We start from the raw sequence: 6,853 nt of genomic DNA on the forward strand, positions 1-6,853 counted from the left end.
TCTGGTGCTTTCCTAGCCTTGCCTCTGCTGCCAGCTGCCTGCTGAGGCTTGTCTCTCCCGCCCGCCGCTCCCCTAGCCCCGTCAGTGGCAGCTGCTGGCGGAGTCTCGTCGCTGCCAGCTGCTCCCCAGGTCCTGCTCCTCCTGTCTGAGGCTGAGGATTGAAGTTTTTTTTTTTCGTTCTTGCTCTCTGAACTGCCTCTGAAATGTCAGGAAAGAAAGTATTACTTGTATCTACTTCTCATGCTTATCATCATCGTTCTATATCTAAATCCTTGACTCCCTTTCCCTCCTCTCACTCAAAGGCTGGCCCGTGCCCTGAGGCCCTGAGGCTACATGGAGTCCTCCTACTTGCAGGGAAACCAGGCAAGATCCTTCCCTACGTGTCTTGTTGCTATACATACATGTATGCTGTGTGTATGGGTGTCGGTATATATATTACATTATGTCACAATTCCCCCTCTTACATGTACACATTCTATCACAAACAGAATCGCAGAAACATCTAAACAAACATGAAAAGGAAAACAGCCACAATAAGTAATGAAACGAAATCGTAACGTTTCGAAATCGTCCAGAGTTCCTGATGAGCATCTGTGGACGAGTTGGAAACGTTACGATTTAGTTTAGTTTCTTATTGTAGTTGTTTTCTTTTCCACATTATTTTACATTTTCTACGTCCATATTTCCTTCACTGACACACGTGTGCAGGGGGATGTCTGGACGCGTGACACTTACAATCATTCGCTTTAGCACGCTGTCTTCCTCTTCGAGTTGCGAGTCCATTTCTTTTTCCTCTTCTTGATCTCTGAGCCTTTTCTGGAAACATCAATTCTTAGGTTATTTTTCCTATCATTTTTGGCATTATCAGACTTAACATTACTATCTATTTGGTCAACACCATCAACGCGTGTGTGCGAAGGACCAGCTCGCCCCTATCTTGAGGGCCTCGATCCTCTTGTCTCGTCGCCTGAGCTCGCTCTCAAGCTCGCTTCTCTCTTCGTTGACTCTTCCTCTTTCCTCTTTTCCCTTCTTTTGAGATTTTTCACTCTTTCATTGTGCTCTGCCTGGAAACGAAAGACTTTATGAGTACTGCGTCTCGAAAGACATGTATTTGTTAACCATATACATTATCTCTTCCTTTCAGCGTGCGCCCACATCAACGGTTTCTTGGTTTCCACAGGGAGAACTTACCTCTGCTCGTGTGAGCTCTCTCTCCTTCTCTCGGATCTGCCTCGCCAGCGCTCGATTCTTGCGCCCTTCTTCTTCCAGACGAGACTGCAGGGAAGGCAAGGCTAACTGTCATCTTCTTTCATCTCTGTTCCCCTCTTTATCTTCTCTCTCTCTATCTGTCTTTCTGTTATTCATCTATGTATTTATTTATCCACCTCTTAGTGTGTATGTGTCTATCACCACCCCCCTCATTTTTTCTGTTTATCTATCCCCCTCTGTCTCTATCTCGCTTTCTATTCAACCTCTATATAGACACATCTTTCTTTCTCTTTTTATATACCCCTCCTCTCTCTCTCTCTTGCTCTCTCTGCTTCTGTCTCTTTCTATCTATCACCTCTCTGTATCTTTCTCGTCCTTCCTCCCTCACTCACTCTATCTATTTATCTATCCCTTTCTGTCTGCCTCTGTCTTGCTCTCTCTCTCGAATGTTTTCCCGTGTTTATTCACTTCGACTTGTCTGTCCATTTACAATCCATAAACCTACACTCGTGCTACATATGTCTATATGGTACCAACTTAAGAAGATACATACATGCATCATTTAATATATTATCCACGTGCATATAACGAAGTATAACTGTAAGTCTGTATTTCATCACACAGTTGACAACTCACCCGTAAAGTTGCATTGCATCCCTGAAGATCTGCGATTTGGTCTTTGAAGCCTTCCTTCTCGGCTTCATGGTCCCTCGCCTCACTCTCGCACCTTCGCTGATGTAATTGCACTTGCTTCACCTGGTTCTGAAGCGGTCAACTTAGTTTGGATGATGCCAACAGAATCGAACACTTGATTTGCATCTGCTTGTGTCATTCTCTTCTTTGCCTCTCTGTGTCTCTTGCACGTACCTGCATAAATTTGATTTCCTTTTCCTTTTCCTGAAGATTCTTCTTGAGCTCTCCGTTTTCCTTTTGCAGGTTGGCTGTCTCTGCCTCCTTCGAGTCATACTTCTTCATCTCCTTCGCCTGCTCCTCGAGTTTGCCCCGCAAGGGAAAACAGTCTCAGGAATGTCTTATATTTTTGAACTTGGCTCCCTCTCGCACGTTATCTCTGGCTTCCCTAATACAGTTACCTTTCTCTTTTTTTCTCTCCTCTCCCTCCCTTCTCCATTCTCTTCTCTCCCTCCCTGTATCTTTTATACGCACCTGCATTAATTTGATTTCCTTTTCTTTTTCTTGAAGTTCCTTCTTGAGCTCTCTGTTTTCCTTCTGTAGGTTGGCTGCCTTCGCCACCTTCGAGTCGTACTTCTTCATCTCCTTCGTCACCATTTCAGGATTGTCCTGCAAGAGAAAAGTCTCAGGAATGCGTTGAGGAAACTGCTTTGGCGCAGCAGCCAAAGTGGAACCTGATAACAGCAACTGGGGTGCAAATCATGACCTTACCCTATACACTAGCAAGACATCCTTCACAGCCTTATGATGTGCTGCTAAGTCTAAGGGAGTTCGGCCTGAGGGAGGAAGAAGACTGTATTAAGCGTCGTGTTCATGGGTGATGGGAATGAGGGTGGAAATGGAAGTGAAAGTGAGTATGGAAATGAGGATGGGATTAGGGTAATGAGGAAGTAGAGAAGAGGAGAGAATAGGGAAAGAAGAAAGAATAATGGAAAAAAGAAAAGTGATAATGAGAGAATAGTAGTGAGCGGGAAAGAAAGGAGACAGGAAAGAGCGAAGGAAGGAGAATAGGCAGAGGAAAGGCAGAGAAAGGAATGGAGAGCGGACGAGAAACAGATAATGAGGAAGAGGGAGGATAATTGAATAAAGGAGGAAGAGCAGAGAGAAGGAGAGAAGAGATAGGTGGGAAAAAACAGGCGAAGGAAAGAGAAAGAAGAGCGGAAGGGGAAAGAGAGAGAAAAGGAGAAAAGAGAGGAGGAAAAAAGGTGAAAAGAATTCAGAAGATGAGAAAGAGGAAGAAATCAAGAGGAAACCGAAAAAGAGAGGAAGAAGAGATATGGAGAAAAAGGACAGAGAAGAGACGTAAGTAAAGAAAATGAGAGCGGGGATTGGAGGAAGAGAATAGAAAGAAAATCAGGAAGATAAAAAAAAAAAGAAAAATGGGAAGAAATAAGAGATACACAGAGGAAGAGGAGGAGATGGAGAGAGAGGAAAAGGAAAGAGAGTGGGAAATGAGAAAAGTTGAGAGGAAAACGAAAAACAGAGAAAGAAAAAAGGAGTGGAGAGGGAGGAGAAACTGAGGAAAAGGAAGAGAGAAATGAGATAGATGAGATAAAGAAGAAGAGGGAAGAAGTGAACTAGAGGAAGGGAAGGAGGGAGGGAGAGTAGCGAGAGAGGGAAAGGAAAACAAGAGAGAGTAGATAAGAAGAGGAGACGGAGAAAGGAAGGGAGAGTTTGGGAAGAAGGGAGGGAGGGTTAGAAAGAGGAAAGAGACAAAGTGACGAAGATGAAATCATACGCAGGGACAGGAAAGGCACTTCCAAGTGTAGCGCATAATAATTGCCAATGTGCATTTCTTGCCTTTGATATGACTGCTGTTTGAAATGGAACTTCGGCAAGAAGTAGAAAAACTGGCCTAGAGTTTCGCTTTCTTCACGCACACACACACACACAAACACACACACACACACACACTCACACACACACACACACACACACACACACACACACACACACACACACACACACACACACACACACACACACACACACACACACCATTTGGCAATTTACTCCACTATAATAGATCATGAGAACAAATATTGGCTTTGGGAAATTGACTGATTGGCAACTCCCAACAAAAACAGGGCTTTTAATGAGAGAAAAATGACGTTCATAAGCACAGAATACAGGAGCTCAGACCACCAATTACAATCAACATTACCCGATGTTAACAGAGCAGTCACAAGGTGCCATCAATATGCAAAATACTTGCATGCGAACCACCTTTTCTCCTCACAAATAACGCGGGAGTTTGGCGGAAGGTGCCAATTAGTCCATTTTCCCGAGACAATGTTTCCTCTCGAGATGTTCCACAAATCGCCAAAAGAAACGAAAATAAAGAAATGCTCATTTTTAAAGCAATTGGTTGTTTCTCAAAGGATCATGAGGATTATAGTATTACAATGATGATGATGATGATGATGATAACAACGAAAATTAAGATTGTAGTAATAATAATAATGATTAAATAATAATAATAATATAACAAAGTTAATTAGTGTGGGTCTCAAGGAATGGTGATAACAATACTATAACCATAATAATAATACCATTAATATTAATAATAATAATGTTATACTCATAATAATCACTTTGTTGTATAACTATCATAAACTTTAATGAAAACGATATAAAATAATATTGATTACAATATAGATAATAATGGCAGTAATAAAAGTAACGTCGATCCCGTCGCCTTACCGTAGAATTCTGGCGTTGGGGTCGCCGCCCCAAGCCATGAGGACGTCCACCACAGCCTTATGACCCCCTGAGGCAGCATCGTGCAGGGGGAGTCCTTTGGTCTGATATATGAAGAAGCTTATATTTAGCGTCGTGTTGATGGGTGATGGGAAGGAGGGTGGAGGAAAGAGAGAAAGAAGGAAAGAGTGAAGGGAGGAAAGAAGAGAGAGGAAAGAGCAAAGGGAGGAAAGAGAAAAAGGAGGAAAAGGAGACAGAGAAAAGAGCGGAGAGAGGAGTGAGAGAAAAGAGGAAAACTGAAGGGGAGAAAGAGCAAAAGAGGGAAGAGCGAAGGGAGGAAAAAGAGACAGAGGAAAGATTGAGGAAAGAGGAATAGGAGGAAAATTAGAAAGAGGAAAAAACAAAGGGAGGAAAAGGAGACAGGAAAGAGCGAAGGCAAGAAAGCGAAAGGAGGAAAGACTGCAGGGAGGAAAGAGCGAAAAGAGGAAAAAAGACAGAGGAAAGAGTGAAGGGAGGAAAGAAGACAGAGGAAAGAGTGAAAGGAGGAAAAAATGAAGGGAGGAAAGTGCAAAGGAGCAAAAGGAGACAGGAAAAAAACAAAAGGAGAAAAAGGGAACAGAGGAAAGAGTGAAGGGAAGAAAGAGCAAAAGGAAAGAGAGATGAGAAAAGAGCGAAAGAGGAAAGAGCAAAAGGAGGAATGAAGACAGAGGAAAGAGGAAAATGAAGCAGAGCAAAGAGCAAAGGGAAAAAAAGAGACAGAGGAAAGAGCAAAGGGAGGAAAGAGTGAAATGAGGACAGAGCAAAGAAAGGAAAGAATCAAGAGAGGAAAAAGTGAAATGAGGAAGGAGTGAAATGAGGAAAGAGCAAAGGGAGGAAAAGGAGATAGAGGAAAGAGCAAAGGGAGGAAAGAGGAAATGGAGGAAAGAGCAAAAAGAGCAAAAAGAGGAAATAGCGAAGGGAGGGAAGAGTAAAGAGAGGATCAGAGTGAAAGGAGGAAAGAGTGAAGTGAGGAGAGAGCGAAGGAAGGAAAGAGCGAAGAGAGGAAAGAGTGAAAGGAGGAAAGAAGACAGAGGGAAAAACGAAGTGTGGAAGAGGAAACAGTAAAGGAAGAAAAGGAGACAGAGGGAAGAGAGAAGGGAGGAATGAAGACAGAGGGAAGAAGTAAGAGGAAGAGAAGAAGATAGGTAGAAGAAAGACAGAGAAAGTAACAAAGAGATGAATGAGAAAGAAGAAGGAAAATGAAAACAGAGGAAGAGCAAAGACTAGGAAAAAAGAGAAAGGAGGGAAAGGAGAATGGGAGAAACACGAGAAAGAGAAATGGGAAAGAAAATTAAGGAAGAAGAGAGGAAGAGGAGAGAGAGAAAGGGAGGTAAAGAAAAGAGGGAGGAAAAAGAAGGAAGGGGAAAAAAGAAAGGAAGTTAGGAAAGGAGAGAGAGGAAAAGAGAGGAACATAAAAACGGAATAAAAATGAAGAGAAAGGTAGGGAAATAAGAGAAATAAAGGGGAAAGAGAGCCGTAAAGAGAGGAAATGGAGAGAAAGTGGAAAATAAAGAAAATGAGACGAAAAATCAAGAGATTGGAGAGAGAGTTGAACAAGAGATACTGGGTGGGTGGGGGGGGGGAGAAAGGTAGAGGAGACAGAAGGTAAAAAGAATTGGAGGAAGAGGAGAGAGGTCGGAACGAAGCGAGAGAGAGTAGAAAAGAGAAAAAGGAGAGACAGAGAAAGAAAGGGAGAGTTGGGGAAGAAGAGAAGAGAGAAAGGGTGGATTAAAAGGAAGAAAGGAGAAAGAGAGTAAGAGGAGGAGGACAGAGAAAGAAAAAGACGAGACAAAGTAAAGGGTGAGAATGGGTGGGGAGAGGACGAAGATGAGAAATAGAGGAAGAGAGAAAAATGAGAAAAAGGAGAGAGAGGAAGGGGAAGTGGACAGAAAATGGAAGAGTAGAGAGAAGGGAAGGGACAAAGATGACTGAGAGAAAGAGGGGAAAAAGAAGAGAGAAAAAACTATTCGAATATACAGAGATAACAAAACAACAATGACAAATGATAACAATGATAATAATGATAATAAAGCAATAATAGTAAAATAAAAGTAATAATATAACTAACATTGATTTTGAAAATAATAATGACAACAGCAACAACAACCATAATTATAATAATAACAGCGAGGAAAATAATGCTAGTGATGATGATAATGATAATGAAAATAATAATAATGATAACGATAATAATAATAATAATAATAATGATAAT

At 42.0% G+C, this 6,853-nt stretch overlaps 1 pseudogene; it reads right to left on the reverse strand.

The window, feature by feature from the left end:
• Positions 1-2,334, reverse strand: part of LOC119571188 — a 2,571-nt pseudogene extending 237 nt beyond the window's left edge.
• Between the last annotated feature and the right edge of the window lie 4,519 nt (positions 2,335-6,853).

The sequence above is a fragment of the Penaeus monodon genome, unplaced genomic scaffold (genome assembly GCF_015228065.2).
Source record: "Penaeus monodon isolate SGIC_2016 unplaced genomic scaffold, NSTDA_Pmon_1 PmonScaffold_54, whole genome shotgun sequence".
NCBI lineage: Eukaryota > Metazoa > Arthropoda > Malacostraca > Decapoda > Penaeidae > Penaeus > Penaeus monodon.